The following is a 16490-nucleotide window of genomic DNA, read 5'->3' on the forward strand; positions in this document are numbered from 1 at the left end:
GTTTTCAAGCTCAGAGTGGAAGGTGGGGGGTGAACCGATGTCTAGGAGTGGCTACCGAGTCTTACGGTGTCCGGGGCTGCGGAAAGCTGCTTCCCTAAGGAGCCCACGCTGTTCTTCTCCCGTGTATGGCGGGGCACTGGGAGAGGCGAGCTGGTTTTGTTGCAGGAGCCCAGCTATTCTGGTGACACCCGGGTTGTTATTTTAGTATTTGTTAAGCTCTTACTAGGTGCCAAGCGCTATTCTAAGCGCTGGGGTAGATACAAGGTAATCAGGTTGTCCCAAGTGGACATAATCCCCATTTTACAGATGAGGTAACAGGCACAGAGAAGTCAAGTGACTTGCCCAAGGTCACACACAGCAGACCATTGGCGGAGCCGGGATTAGAACCCACATCCTCCGACTCCCAAGCCCGTGCTCTTTCCACTAAGCCGGGATGTTTATTCCCCCAGATGAGTGGCTGGAGAGGGGGCCTCCGGGAAGAAGAGAACATCTCCAAGCTGGCCACGGCCGGGCCACCCATCACCGGGAGGCTTTAGACGAGGCCCCAGGAGCTGACCGGTTATTCTCCGTGGTCCCAGGGGACCGAAGGGAAGGAAGCGGGTTCGTTCTGCAGCAGGAGAGCCTCAGGGTCCGGGCCGGGCCTGGAATCCACCTGGCTGGAGGCAGCTTCCGGAAACCGGGACTGGCGGCCACAGTGGGCCAAGGAGGGTGGTGGAGTGAAAGTGGAACTGCTCATCACTATACCCCACACCAGGGCGAGGGGACACTCACACTTGAAGGTGGCAAGTGTGAAACACTCCCTTGGCACCCAACAGATGGTGTGCATTCCCGCAGGAAGTTGTCGAAAAAACCAGCACGTTCAAGAGGAGGTGGGATGCGCTAGTGAACGAGCGGTCCACAGTGGGCTTATCTCAATATATTTGAGTGCTTACAGTGTGCAAAGCAGGGTACTAACACTTGGGAGAGTATAATCCAAGAGTGGTGGTACATGTCATTCCTACCCACTAGAAGCTTACAGTCTAACTTTCCTAGAGGGGAAAGCTAGCAATACCAATAAAGATGGGATTTATTAAACCCTTGCTATGGAATGAAGCCCTCGGCTAAGTGCCGGATTAGAGAAGGTAATCGGATCGGGGACACTCCCTGCCTTGGTTGGGACTCCTAATGTAGGGGTGTAGAAAGAAAAATTTAGGGGTGGGTAGGTGGTCCGTTTCTGACCGTGAGCATGGTGGTCCAAGGGGGCAGTTAAGAACACTGGTCCCGCCGTTGGAAACAGAATTTGGACTCGGTGGGCCACTGGTCTGACCCAGGATTAGCCTTGTTTGTGGTTTAACGGTCTTAACCTCTCAGGGCCCCAGCTCCAGACTCCTCTATCGACCCTGTCGTGGTTTTTTTTCCTATGGTGCTTGTTAAGCTCTTACTGTGTGGCAGGTTTTATACTAAGCACTGGGGTAGATACAAGGTAATCAGGTTGACACGGTCCCAGTCCCACAAGGGGCTCGGGGTCTAAGGAAGAGAATTTAATCCCCATTTTACAGATGGGGTAACTGAGGCCCAGAGAAGTGAAGTGACTCGCCCAAGGTCACACAGCAAGCAAGTGGTGGAACCGGGATTAGAACCAAGGTCCTCCGATTTCCAGGCCCAAGCTCTTTCCATTTGGCCACGCTGGTTCCTTAGACCTGAGTTTTTCCCCGGGACCTGGACCCAACCTGGTTCTCAGGCCCCGCCGTGACCAGATTATCCCAGTTGGTTTCATGGCTCACCCGCAGAGTCTATCCCAAAGAATAGGGCAGGAGAGAAAGAATCGGCAGTGTTTCTAATCCAAGTCTCAAGGGGCCCCTTACATCTGGGAGTCCTTTTCTGGCCATACTGTCCTACCTGGAGCAGAAGACCAGCCCCTTCGCTGCGTAAAATCTCCCAGGGGCCAGAGTGTTGGCAGAAGTGCACGGCTCCAATTCCAAACCCTCTCTCCGGCCCCCGTCGCCTCCGTGTTCAGTGCAGACCAGTTACTGAAGGCTCTTTCACCATGATTCCGACCCAGTCCCCAGACTCCCCCCCGACACACACACACACAAAGGGCTTTCATCTCATTCTTCCTGTGTCACCTGGGCATCCTGATCCAGCTCTGACTTCTGCCCCATGATGGGTTTTCTACTTGGTTGAGCATTATGATTTCGCTGTTAGACATTCCCTTACAAGTGACTGGCTTGTGGAAGTCCGAGACTCAAACATCTGTTCTCTGGGCTGGTGGGGAATCCTTCATTGTTCCTCTGCCAAAGAAAGGGGCTTGTGGCTTCTGGAGGAGTGAGGCCTGGGAAGCGAGGCAGGGGAGGAGGAAGAAGCAGCAGCACGGCCTGGTGGAAAGAGCACAGGCCTGGGAGTCAGAGCTGAATTCTAATCCTGGCTCTGCCACTTGTCTGCTGTGGGACTTTGGGCAAGTCACTTCATTTCCCTGGGCTTCAGTTTCCTCATTTATAAAATACAAATTCAACACCTGTTCTCCCTCCCTTAGAGTGTGAGCCCCATGTGATTACCTTGTAGCTACTCCAGTGCTTAGCAATTCCCACCTGGCCCCCTCCCTCAAAATAATCGTGAGATTTGTTAAGTGCTTGACAAAGAGCCTGGAAAAGAGGGGCTGGCACGAATGTAGGGAGCCATGTAGAAGGGCGATGGGGTTCAGTGGAGGACAGTCCAAGTTCTGACTGTCCCCCCGGAAGCTGGGGAAAATTCCCTGTCAGTCCCCTCCCTAGGAATAGGGATTTAAATGGGGATTAAATCATAAACTATGATTAAATCCAGTGGGATTTAAGTGGGATTTACTTACTGAGTGCGAAGGATTGAGATAGATGGACTGTAAGCCCCATGTCGACTATTTTCTAAATTTGGAGCGAGAACAGGTCTTTAATCTCCATTTCACAGATGAGGAAATTGAGGCACTGAGAAACTAAGAGACTTGGCCAAAGTCTCATAGCAGGAGAGTCGCAGAGCCTGGATTAGAACCCAGGTCCCCTGACTGCCAGGTGTGGGTTCTCTCATCTAGGCCACGCAGCTTAAAGCCTTGGCAGGCACGGGGTGCTCTGCAGTCCTTTTGGGGAGGGGGTGAGGGTGGTGATATAGCCTTGGAGCATGGAGTGTCAGTCCCTACAGCTCCAGCTTGGGTGTGAGAGGTGAGGGCGGATGTGGAGAGGTGGTGTCCTGGGAAAGACAGGATGCTGCAGCGTCAAAGCTGGCTCCGGGACAAGCTTCCTGGCTCTCTGGGTCCACAACGAGGTGATATCAGCCGAGGGGTAAAGTTCAGGTCCCCAAACTGATTTTGTTACTGTCCCAAAGGGACTTGGGGGAGGGGATTGGCTACTGCTGAACAGGGGCAGGATGTGAAAGCCGAGTTTTGGGCTGGCAGCCCCTCCCAGGCCCGTCCCCACCTGCCCGCCCCAGGCGGCATCCTCGGGGGCCCAAGGCCTGGCCAGGCCCCCGCCTGAGTCAGCAAAAAGAGGCAGAGCCCCCGAGGCGGCCTCCACCCGTCCCGGACTGAGCCTTCAATAAGGTCAACTGCCAGAGAAGGGCATCTATGACCTCTCAGGCCTCCGTGTTGAGCTGGACCTCTGCCCTCAGCTGCTGTGAAGTCCCAGCACAGGGCTGGCGTTCCCCCATCCTGGAGCTCTTTCACAGTATGAGCAAGGTTATCAAGACTGCATTCAAGAGTCTGCTCAGAGGCAGAGGACTGGATGAGAAGACTTTTCAAGGCCCACCCATGAATCCAAGGTATGTGTGAAAACACACACACACACACACACACACACACACACTCTCACTCCCTCCCCCCCGGCCCCCACTCCCTTTCTGCCATTTCTTGTGACAGGAAGAGAAAGCTGAGAGGCTCTATCCTTAAATATTTGTTACTTAGCTGACTAATCTTAGCTGATCCCTCACTAATCTCTCATCTTTCCAATCTCCTTTCCATCCCAAATACATCACTTATGAACTTTGGTCCATACCCACTACGCACTTTGGAACTCACCTCACCCCCACTTAACCCCGTTTATGAACATATCCTTTTAATAATAAATAATAATGATATATGTTAAGCGCTTACTATGTGCCAAGAACTGTTTTAAGCACTGGGGTAGATACAAGGTAATCGGGTTGTCTCAAGTGGGGCTCACAGATTTAATCCCCATTTTGCAGATGAGGTATCTGAGGCACAGAGAAGCTAAATGACTTGCCCAAAGTCACTCAGCTGAGAAGTGGCTGAGGCGGGATTAGAATCCACCACCCCTGAGTCCCAAGCCCGGGCTCTTTCCATGAAGCCATGCTGCTTCTTATACTAGATTGCTATCCCCTCCTGTAATATCTTTAAAGCTGTCATCTGTCTCCCCTGCTAGATTTTCAACTCCTTGAGGACAGGGATCTTGTCTGTTTATTGTATTCTCCCAAGTGGTTTTTTTTTTTAACATTTTTTAAATGCAGGGGAGAGCAGTAGGTGAGGGGGAGTTTGGCAGCTTGGGCCACCCACTCTGTGCCCTGTACCCACACCCCTTGTCCTTTCTTTGGCCGTCTCCACCTGTCGGATCTTTAATAATAAAAATAATCATCGTGGTATATAAGCACTTACTATGTGCCAGGCACTGTACTAAGCGCTGGTGAGGGTACAAGCAAATCAGGTTGGACACAGTCCCTGTCCCACATGGCTCTCACTCTCTTAATTCCCATTTTACAGATGAGGCAACTGAGGCCCAGAGAAATGAAGTGACCCGCCCAAGGTCACGCAGCATACAAGTGGCAGAACTGGGATTAGAACCCAGTTCTTTTGACTCCCAGGCCAGTGATTTGATTCGCTAGGCCATGCTGCTTCTCAAGGGGACCGCAAGAGATCGCGCCACCTTCTGCCTGTCTCCCTCCCTTCCTGGTCTCCTGCCGCTTTGTCCCTACTGAAGGAGAAAGGGTCAGACTTGTTCAAGACTCCATAGGTGGGGATGGGGGAGATCTGGGCTCCACAAAGCACTGCAACCATGTGGGGGTGAGGGTGGGGGTTCAGGGGTAGGGAGAGAGGCTCTCTCTCTGGAACTGTCACTGGGGGGAGAGAGACTGCGAGAGGGGACAGGGGCCTGCCCCCCGGCCCCCACCCCCATCACCGACCTTCCCACTGGACATGGGCTCTAATAATGTAAACTGTTAAATTATCAAAAGTTAAATCGGACTCCGCCTGATCAGATTATCTTCTATCCAACCTAGTGTTTAGCACATAGCAATTGCTAAATACAGTCCGTGTCCAAAAGGTCCTGTTTGTCCTCTTCCCCATTCGACTCCCCCTTTTTTTTTTTTATGGTATTTGCTAGGATCTGTTCTAAGTGCTGGGGTAGATACGTGTCCCACATGTCCGCAGTCTTAATCTCCGTTTTACGAAGCCCAGAGAAGTAAAGTGATTTGCCCAAGGTCACACAGCAGACGAGTCGAGGAGCTGGGATTAGAAGCCAGGTCCGTGCTCTATCCACTAACCAGGCTGCTTCCTGATTCCTTCCCTCTCAATCTCCTCTCCAGCCCTGGCTCATATGGAGCAAACCTGACTCCAGCCTCTCTGGGGTGGCAGATGACTGTTTCTAGTGCTTTTGGGGACCCTCTGGATCTCAGGAGCCGAAGTGCCTTCTCCCTGGAGTGCCCCCTCCCCAAGAACCTCTCCCGCCTCACCCCAGGAGGCTCAAGCCAGTGAAGTAAGCTCCCGAGGGCAGGGATTGTGTCTACCAACTGTCGTATTGTCCCCTCCCAAGCATTTAGTACAGTTCTCTGCAGAGTAAGCACTCAGTAATAATAATAATGGTACTTGCTGAGCGCTTACTGTGTGCCAAGCACCCTTCTAAGCACTGGGGTAGATATAAACTAATCAGGTAGGGCACAGTCCCTGTCCCACTTGGGGCTCACACCCTTAACCCTCCGGTCCTTCTGACTCCCAGGCCCATGCCCTCTCCGCTAAGCCACCATTGATCGATCGATTGATTAGGTCAGGGAGCTGAGAGGGTGGAAAGCCAAAGACCCAGCCCCCAGGGAGAACACGGGGCCGAGAGGGAAGAGGGGATTCCGGGAAGGGACTGGGGAGCAGGTTGGAGAAGGCCCACCCTCTCCCCTGCTCCTTGCCCCCGAGTTGGGCAGGGCAGGGCTCCCTGAGGGGTCAGCAACAGCAGCAGCTGTCCAGTTGGGCTCTGCTCCTTGAGGGTCCATGCCCAGTTGGTAGGGAAATGGGAGGGGGAGTTACCCCCAGCCCCTGCACTTCCCACTTGCCACACCGCCTGCCAAGGCTCTCCCTTGTTTTCCCCTCTCCCGGTCGGCCCCTCTGGCTCCCTATACCGTCTTCCTTACCTTATATAGCCGAGGCCGGGGCCGCTCCTGGACGTCATTATTAATAGCCCGAGAGGAGCCCTCTGGAGTTGGCCCGGGAGGGCAGCCGACCCGGGGCCGCCCGCAGAGACCGTGCCAGGTACCGTGCCCGTCTCACTCTCTTCTCCTCGTCACACAGGCTCATCTCGTGCCAGACAGCCCCGGGACCTGGTCATCCCAGAGTGGGCAGCGCCTGGCCAGAGGCGGGGTAGGGGAGGACCTCCCCCCTTTCCCCCTTAGCCTGGGTTGATGGTGGGAGCTAGGAGGCAGAGAGCAGCTTGCTCCAGCACTGGGCAGAGGCACAGGGCTCAGGGGAGTTTCTCTGCGTTACCAGCTCTGGGTCTTCCCAAGAAGTGGGCACTTTCCCCAGGGTTGTGTGCCCAGGCCAAAATCGGCGGGGTTCCTGATAAAGCTGGGGAATTCATTAGCAGGGAGCTGCTCGCTAGGGGTGGAGGGAGAGGGAGAGAGTGTGTGTGTCTCTCTGTCCCTTTACTCCGTCCCTCACTCTGCTACTTCTCCTTTCTCTCGCCTCCTCCTGCTCCCAAGGTCCTAGCAGGTGGTCTCGAGTTGGAGGGTGAAGAAGGAGACCGGAGGGGCAGAGTGGGTAGCAAGGATGGAAAGGAATGAGCTGAGGTGTGGCAGTGGAGACTTTTCTACTCTCTCTGGGTTCTGGAAGTGTAAGGGTCCTGGCTCACGGTGCTTCTCTCACTTAACCCCTCTCCCTCAATCCCTCTCTCCTCCCTCTTCTTCTTTCCCCTTCTGCCCTTTTCCCCTCTCCTCCTTTTCTCCCCTTCTTCCCTCTTCCCCTCTCCCTCTCTCTCCCTTCCCTCCGTCTCCAACTCTCTCCTCTCTCTTCCCTATCCCCCTCTGCCCCTTTCTCCCTCCTCCTTCTCCCCGTCTTCCCCCTCTCCCCTTCTCTCCCAGTCTCACCGTCTGTCTCCCCGTCACCCTGTGTCCCTTCTTCCCTCCTCCCCCTTTCTTTCTCCCCCCCTCCCCCTCCCCCTCCCCTTCTCATCCTCCTGCTCCTCCACCACTAGGAACTTGTCAAGCCGAACTGTGAAGGAGAGAGGCTGCTGCATGCAGACAAGCTCAAAGGGTTATCGGACAAAGTCAAGGCAGGAGGGGGGCTGGAGTGGTGGGTCTGAACCAGGGGATGAGTGGGATGGGTGGGTGGCAGATGGGGGGGAGCAGACCCCAGCCAGGGCGCGGCCCCTGCTGTGCCACCGGAGCTGCAGCGGAGAGAGGGCACTGGGGAAGGAGAGTCGGCTGCAGCCCCCGGTGAGTGACTTGGATTGGGATGGAGTTTTTTTTTTCTCTCTCTCTCTCTCTCTTTTGTCTTGGGCTTTCTGGTGCTGGTGCCGGGGGGGCAGGGGAGGGGACTGGTTTCACCGCCTGGAGCGGGGACTACGGGGATGGGGGGTCGGGACTGGAGATGGAGGTCAGGGAGAGAGAGCGTGGTGCAGGCCCTGGGGGGTAGGGGGTGGGAGCCGCAGGGCCACCTCGGGGAGGGCACTGGGACCAGAGGGATGGGGCTGTGTCCTGTGAGGGGTCTCCGTGCCCAGATGCCCGCAGCCAACACCCGGGGACCTCCCGATCCCCGCACCTGGAAGCTCGGGGTCTCTCTCTGTCTCTCTGGTCTCTGCTCCACTCCACCATGTTCTCTTTGCCTGTCCCCAGGTCCTGCAGGCTCTCCAGAGGAGTCCCCAGGCTGGCGGCCAGATAAGCGGACCCCAGAAGCAGCCAGAAACTCTTCTTCTTCCCACTGTCCAGCAGAGCCAGCAGTGGGGGATCCCCCTGCCTCCCTCCACTTCTGCCGCATCTCCTGGCATCCCCCACCCCCTTGGACCAAGGTGAGGGAACTACCCCCCACGCCCAGCCCAGCCCGCAGCCGGTCAACAGCTAGGGGGAGGGTTAGGTGGGGGAGGACCCGCCCCAAGGTCATCAGGGGAACAAGGGGCAAAACCCTCTCCCTCCCCAACCCCGTCACCTTGGCTAAGAGGTGGTCTGCCCCTGGGGCCTTGGATACTCCCCTTTCTGGCCAGGATCTTGGGGATCCATCCCACCCCAGACCTTTCCCCTACTGAACCACCCTAGGGGGGCACCTGGCTATATCGACCCCACTTGGACTCCAGACTGAAAATTCATCCTCTCGACTGTAAGCTCACTGAGGCCAGGGAACGCATATAGCAACTCTGCTGTACTGTACTCTCCCGAGCTCTTAGTAGAGTGCTCTGCACACAGTAAGAGCTTAACAAATACCACTAATTAATTGATTGGGAGAGGGAAAGACGCAGCACGTTCTCAACCTTGCCCCAGCGGAGTCCCAAGGCCCTGCCTCGGAATCCCAGGTGATAATAATAATAATAACAATAAGGTATTTGTTAAGCAGTTACTAAGTTTCAAGCACAGTATTAAGCACTGGGTTAGATACAAGATCATCAGGTCGGACACAGTCCCTCTCCCACATGGGACTCACAGGATAGGAAGGAAGGAGAACAAGTCTTGAATCCCCATTTTACAGATGAGGAAACTGAGGTCCAGAGAAGTTCAGTGACTTGCCCAAGATCACACAGCAGGCAAGTGGAGGAGTCAAGATTAGAACCGAGGTCCCACGACCCCTAGTAGGGCCTAGAAGGAGGGACAAGGCAGAAGCTGGGCCAGCAAGGGGCAGGACCGAGCGCAAAGCGGGCCCCGAGACACTGACACTGAGACAGGCTGACATTGGTGTGCCTCTCCAGTGGTTGCCCATCCACCTCCCCATCGAACAGAAACTCCTTACCATCGGTTTTAAAGCACTCAGCCACCTTGCCCCCTCTTACCTTACCTCTCTGCTCTCCTACTACAACCCAGCCCACACACTTGGCTCCTCTAAAGCCTACCTACTCAATGTACCTTTATCTCATCTATCTCACCACCGACCTCTCGCCCAAGTCCTGCCTCTCGCCTGGAATGCCCTCCCTCCTCATATCTGGTGGACAGTTACTCTCCCCTGCTGTAGATTCCCAACTGCACTGCCAGGGACAAATGGGCAAGAGATTTTTTTTTATGGTATGATGATGATGAAGGTATCTGTTAGGTGCTGACTATGTGACAAGCACTGTTGTAAGTGCTGGGGTAGATCCAAGCTAATCAGTCCCTGTCCCACCTGGGGCTCCGAGTCTTAACCCCCATTTTATAGATGAGGTAACTGAGGTACAGAGAAGTGACTTGCCCAAGGTCACACAGCAGACAAGTGGCAGATCTGGGATTAGAACCCAGGTCTTTCTGACTCCCAGGCCTATGCGCTATCCACTAGGTCATGCTGCTTCCCGCAGAAAATACAGAAAAGTTTCCAAAGGCAGATGGTTCAGAAGATAGCTCTCGTTTTAAAGGTACCCACTTCCTAAAATGTAGGAATATCGAGAAATAGGGATTCTTACTTTTGATACATGGGATTTTTCTGAGCAAGCTTTTCAGGGAGACCATCTTTATCATCTATTTGTTCAAGTGGTTCTACAATAACTGGACGAGGAGCTGTTTTGTTATACCAGGCACTGTACTAAGCACTGGGTTAGATACAAGGTAATTGGGTTGAACACAGTCCCTGTCCCACCTGGAGCTCACAGTCTAAATCACCATTTTACTGATGAGGTAACTGAGGCCCAGAGAAGTGAAGTGACTTGCCCAAGGTCACACAGCAGACAAGTGGTGGACCTAGGATCTCTGACTTTTGGCCTGGGCTCTATCCACTAAGATGTGCTGCTTCTATTCTTTCTTAAAGGCCCTTGCATTCAGGGAGACAATTTCCTGACCAGTCACGGGGTCTTGGAGCAGAAAGATAAACCGACTTCTGCTTTCCAACAAACAGGGAAGCGATGCTGGTCTCTCGGCCCGTTTGTCTGTCCGTCCCCTGGGTTCCAGCCACGATGCCTTGTTGTCTGAAGCTGTGTTTCCTCTTCTCCCCCTTGTTTGGGTCACCCCTTTCCAGCTCACCAGACAGTACATCCCCAGTTTAAACTGGGTGTGAGTTTATGCTGGAGGTGACCCTCCCTCTTCTGTGCCCACGCACACACACACCCCCACACCCCCACACATTCACTTCAATGTGAATACATCAACACACAGACTAGGTACACCTGGAGAGGATACTTGAAGAGCATACTCATCCCGTCTGACACACACATCAATATGGATGCAAGCAAGTGACCCCTTCCCTGCCCACAGGGAGCTTCCGCTTGCACGGATTGGGGGGCTTGAGTTCTCCCTTCTTTTTTCAACTAGGGGATCTACTTCTGGCTGACCCTGGGCCCCACGCTGGGGTGGCTGGTGAGCGGGACCCAACCTGAGGGGGAGGGGTGTAGAGAGACCCAGGATCTGAGATCTCAGGAACATTGCAGGTGGGAGAGGGGGAGGCTGAGGTAGCTGGAATTTTCCCCTGTCTAGAAAGCTCCTCTGCCCCTTTCTCCTCCCTCTCCTCTTCTTCTCCTCTCCCCCTCTGATCAACTCCCCCTTCCCCAGTTCCTTCACCCCCACCCCCCGCCCCATCCTTCCACCCTGAACTTCCCAGGACCAAGCCAATTTGCTGCAGAACTGCCGGTGGTTGGGGGAAGAGGGGGACCCAGGCTGGCCCTGTCGAGGACGGAGGGGACTCGGGGTTGGGGAAAACTGGGCTGGGTGGCAGGAGTTTGGGACCTGAGATTCCTGGGGCTTTCTTCCGCCTTAATAAGAAGCCCCAAACTCTGCCTCAGTTTCTCTCTATGCACCAAAAGGTGCTTAGGACCTCTCCTCCCCTACCATACTGTGTTTGGCACACAGTAATCACTTAACAAATACCATCATTATTATTACCACACCGTCCCCCCACCCCACCCCGCCTTGGCCTCAGGGCAGGGGCTGGACTGGGGCAGGGTCTTTCCCAGTGGGCAGAACCTTTATGGGGGTATCAGGAGATGGGGGTACAGCGGCAGGGGACCAGCCGGAGCAGCAAGTCGGAGTCCTCGGGCTCCCCGGGCCACACACTTCTTCATATGCCCATAGGGAGCTGCCCGAACTATGGAATGTTAAGAAGTGTGTGTTCTTGGGGGCTACCACCTGCGCCCAGCCCTGACAGCCCCAGAACTCCAGCCTTGTTCCGAACAGGAGGCTCCCCACCCTTGAAGACGCCTCTTCCCCCCTTTCCATGAGAGTGGAAGCTTTCTCTTGCTCAAGGCCCCATGACCAGGGAGAGCGGTTTGGCCCATCCACAACGGCTGCCCAGGCTGGCCACCACCCTTCGGTCCCTCCCAGCACATTTGGGCTGGGTGGGTGACCACTGGCTGACACTAGGACGTGACCCTGAGGGTCCTGAGCACTTGTGGGGGCCACGGGGGTCTGGAGGGCAGGGGCGGGGGCAGGGGCCCGGCAAGCGAGTTGGCCAGCTGCTGGGGCTGGTCAAAAGGAACCAGATCGCCTCTCCACCTGATTTGGTCCCCTTCAACCGGCTGCAGCGGGTTGCCGGCCTCTCCCTACCTTCTTCCGCCCTGATAGTACCCCAGCTCTCATCACCCGAGAACCGTTTTCTCAGCCGTGTCACCTCCTCCCCCATCATGGCCCAGCCAGGGGGTGAGCTTGGGTGAGGGGTTTAGTTGCGGCAGCCTTCCCTTGGCCACTACTTTGTGGGGCAGGGGATGGAGAGGCCCCCTCAGGATCGGCGGGAGAAAGGTCAGATCCATGGGGAGAGAGGGAGGCCCAGAGGGACGGTTCCGCCTGCCCTCCCTGCCCAGCTGCTCCCCTCCCATCCCCAGTCCCTCCCCCTTTCCGAGGTGCCAGACAAGGGCCAAGGTTCAGGCCAGCTCTTCCCAGTCGCCCCAGGATCTTCGAGGCGGGAGCCGCTGTTCCCCGAGACATAGGAGCCCCGGAGACCTAACCGGCCCTTGTCCTTGTCAACGCTATCTGGTGAGCATCTCTTCAGGGGTGATGCTGATTCCCCCCCACTGCTCCCTCGGCCCCAGGTCGGCCTCTCCATGAGGGATCCAAGGAGCTGGGGGTCGGGGCCACCACCCCCACTATGGGACGGGAGCCGGGGAGGAGGGGGTTGGAGTTCATGCTGCAGCTGCCAGGTTTCCTTGTTGAGAGGACGAGATCTTTGAATAGAGTGAGATTAGGCAGGTCTCTGCTGTGAAGCAGGAGACCCAATCAAGGCCGGGGCTGGGGAGGTAAGTCTTCAAATAGCTGCCCCTCTGGGGAGGTGTTGAGAGCAGGAGAAAAGGTCCCAGGACCTAATAATGGATAATAATAATTGTGGTATTTGTTAAGTGTTTACTATTTGCCAAGCACTGTACTAAGCCCTGGGATAGATACAAGATAATCAGGTCAGACACAGCCCTTGTCCCTCATGGGAAAGGAGGGCAGACTAAGGGGAAGGGAGAACAGGCACTGAATCGCCACTTGACAACTGAGGCGCAGAACGGTTAAGTGACTTGTCCAAGGTCACAAAGCAGGCAAGTAGCACAGCCGAGGTGAGCACTCAGGTCTCCTGATTCCCAGACCGGGGCTCTTTCCGAGGTGCCCTATTGACCGAGGGCCAGAGCTAGAGATAACAGCAGTGAATTAGGCAAGGGGTGGGGGTGGGGGTGGGACCCAGAAATGGAGCCCAGCCAGCATCATCAACTGTGTTTATCGAGGTGGCTGAAGAGATGGTATGACCAGGGAAGTGACAGTGACTGAGAGGGAATTTTTAAGCTATCCCAGCGAAAGCGCCTCTGGAGCTGACATGGCCGGAAAACCCTCAGCCAGAGGATGAGGAGATGGAGGAAGAGGAAAGACGGTGGAGACTGAACCAAGATGAGATGGAGCCCAACCCCAAGGGTAATGGGACCGGCCCAGATGGGGATGAAAATCCTTCTGGAGCAGAAGGAAGAGAGTCAGAATTCTGAGCCTGATTAAAACTCCTGGAAAGGTACAGGGTGAAGGATTTGGAGATATGGGAGAGGGGAGGCTTGTGCACAGAAAATGAGAAGTGTGGACACTTCTACAAACACACATCCTCTCTCACAGACTTGCTGCCCCCCAGGGGAGCCAGCCAGCATCTAGCCCCTCCATTTTTCCATCTGGGATCAGAATCTCCTAGACTTGTTTTTTTAATGCTATTTGTTAAGCGCTTACTACGTTCCAGGCACCGTACTAAGCACTGATACAAGTTAATCAGGTCGGACACAGTCCACGTCCCACATGGGACTTAACAGTCTTATTCCCCATTTTACAGATGAGGTACCCGAGGCACAGAGAAGTTAGGGGACTTGCCCAAGGTCACACAGCAGACACGTGGCGGAGGGACCTTGAGGGCTGCAGTGTGCAGGTAAGTGGGGGGAGTTGCAGTCTGCGCGTTGGGGGGGTGGCTGTAGCCTGAAGGTGAGTGGGAGTGGCCACAGTCTGTGAGTGGGCCCAGCGGGGAGGGAGAAGGGGTCTTGGGGACTTCGCTGTCCAGGGAAGGCTGCTCCGTCTCCACCCCCACATCCCTGTTTCTAATTCTCTGTCCCTGTCTCATTTCCCCACCCCCAATACTCCATTGCCCTCTATCCCCCCACTCAATACCCCACCACCTTCCACTCCCAGCTCAATACCGCCTTCTGCCCCCCAATACCCTACCCTCCTTTGCCCCCCAACCCAATACCCCGCCCCCTCTGTCCCACCACTCAATACCCTATCACCCTCTCCCTCTCTCACTCCTCCCAACATGGCCTAATAGCAAGACCACGGGCTTGGAACTCTGCCATTTGTCTGCTGTGTGACCTTGGTCAAGTCGCTTAACTTCTCTGTTCCTCAGTTACCTCATCTGTAAAATGGGGATTGAGACTGTGAGCCCCATGTGGGACAGGGAGTTTGTCCAACCCGATTACCTTGTACTCGAGAAGCAGCGTGGCTCAGTGGAAAAAGCACGGCCTTTGGAGTCAGAGGCCATGGGTTCGAATCCCGGCTCGGCCACTTGTCAGCCACTTGTCACTTCGGGCAAGTCACTTAACTTCTCGGTGCCTCATTTACCTCATCTGTAAAATGAGGATTAAGACTGTGAGCCCCACGTGGGACAACCTGATTCCCCTGCGTCTACCCCAGCGCTTAGAACAGTGCTCGGCGCATAGTAAGCGCTTAACAAATACCAACATTATTATTATTATTACTATTTTATTATTATTATTATTACCCCAGTGCTTAGAACAATACTTGGCACATAGTAGATACTTAACAAATATCATTATCATTATTATTATTATTAATCATTTATTCATTCATGCATTCAATAGTATTTATTGAGGGCTTACTATGTGCAGTGCACTGTACTAAGCGCTTGGAATGTACGAGTCGGCAACAGATAGAGACAGTCCCTGCCCTTTGACGGCCTTAACAGTCTAATCGGGGGAGACGGGCAGACAAGAACAATGGCAATAACTAGAGTCAAGGGGAAGAAATGTATTGAGCTCTTGTGTGCGAAGCATGGTAGTAAGCGGTTGGAAGAATACAATATAACATCAAGCACATTCTCTGCCCACAACGAGCTCCCAGTCTAGAGGGGGAGACAGACATTAATGTAAACAAACAAATAAATAAATAATCACAGATCTATACATATGTTCAGTGGGGAAGGGAGGGAGGATGAATGAAGGAGTAAGTAAAACGTCGCAGAAGGGAGTGGGAGAAGAGGAGAGGAGGGCTCAGTCAGGGAAGGCTTCCCGGGGGAGAGGTACCTTCAGAAAGGCTCTGAAGTGGGGGAGAGCAATGATCTGTCGGATCTGAGCCCCCCTTCTAGACCGCGAGCCCGTTGCTGGGTAGAGATTGTCTCTATCTCTTGCCAAACTGTCCATTCCAAGCGCCCAGTCCAGTGGTCCGCACACAGTCCGGGCTCAATAAATACGATTGGATGAACGCATCTGAGGAGGGAGGGCGTTCCAGGCCCGAGGTAGGAGGCGAAATAAACGAGATGGAGGCCCAGCGAGAAGGTTACACGGGAGGCCCGAAGTGTGCGGGGAGGTTGGAGGGGACCAGCCCGCCCCCCGACCCGCCCCCCGCCCCCCTTCCGGACCGGCTGTAATCCTCGCTCTGCCCACCAGGGGGCGGGACGGGCGCTCTCGGAAACTTTTAGTTATTCATTCATTCATTCGTATTTATTGAGCGCTTACTACGTGCAGAGCACTGGACTAAGCGCTTGGAATGTACAATTCGGCAACAGATAAAGACAATCCCTGCCCATTGACGGACTTACAGTCTAATCGGGGGAGAGAAATAATAATGTTGGTATTTGTTAAGCGCTTTCTATATGCAGAGCACTGTTCGAAGCGCTGGGGGAGATACAGGGTCATCGGGTTGTCCTACGTGAGGCTCACAGTCTTCATCCCCATTTTACAGAGGAGCGAACTGAGGCACAGAGAAGTGAAGTGACTTGCCCTCAGCCACACAGCTGCCAAGGGGCAGAGTGGGGATTCGAACCCATGACCTCTGACTCCCAAGCCCGTGCTCTTTCCACTGAACTACGTTGATTCTCTAATAATAATAATAATGTTGATATTTGTTAAGCGCTCACTATGTGCAGAGCACTGTTCTAAGTGCTGGGGTAGATATAGGGTCATCAGGTTGTCCCACGTGAGGCTCACAGTTAATCCCGATTTTACAGATGAGGACACTGAGGCACCGAGAAGTGAAGTGACTTGCCCACAGTCACACAGCTGACAAGTGGCAGAGCAGGGATTCGAACCCATCACCTCTGACTCCCAAGCCCGGGCTCTTGCCACTGAGCCACGCTGCTGCTCCAGCAATCCAGCGCTTACTGTGTGTTGAGCACTATACTGAATGCTTAGGAGAGTACAATGTAACCGAGTTTATTAATGAGTTTACATTAAAGGAATTGCATTTATAGGTATTCACTCAATGCTATTTGTATTTGCTGCTACCATTATTATTATCAATAACGAGTTTACATTAAAGGTATTGCATTTCAAGGTATTTGTTAAATGCTTACTATGTGCCAGGCACTGTACTAAGCGCTGGGGTGGATACAAGCAAATTGGGTTGGGCACACTCCCTATCCCACCTGGGATTCACAGGTTTAATTCCCATTTTTCAGGTCAGGTAATGGAGGCACAGAAAAGTGAAGTGATTTGCCCAAGGTCACA

At 54.2% G+C, this 16490-nt stretch overlaps 2 non-coding genes across 2 annotated transcripts; both read left to right on the forward strand.

Annotated features, from left to right (window-relative positions):
• Positions 1-11361: 11361 nt before the first annotated feature.
• MIR1B (microRNA mir-1b) lies at positions 11362-11423 on the forward strand. The gene has a single exon (NR_034833.1). It is a non-coding gene; the product is annotated as a microRNA mir-1b (primary transcript).
• A 333-nt stretch (positions 11424-11756) lies between these two features.
• Positions 11757-11846, forward strand: MIR133C (microRNA mir-133c). The gene has a single exon (NR_034834.1). It is a non-coding gene; the product is annotated as a microRNA mir-133c (primary transcript).
• Positions 11847-16490: the final 4644 nt, after the last annotated feature.

The sequence above is a fragment of the Ornithorhynchus anatinus genome, chromosome 16 (assembly GCF_004115215.2).
Source record: "Ornithorhynchus anatinus isolate Pmale09 chromosome 16, mOrnAna1.pri.v4, whole genome shotgun sequence".
Taxonomy (NCBI): Eukaryota; Metazoa; Chordata; class Mammalia; order Monotremata; family Ornithorhynchidae; genus Ornithorhynchus; species Ornithorhynchus anatinus.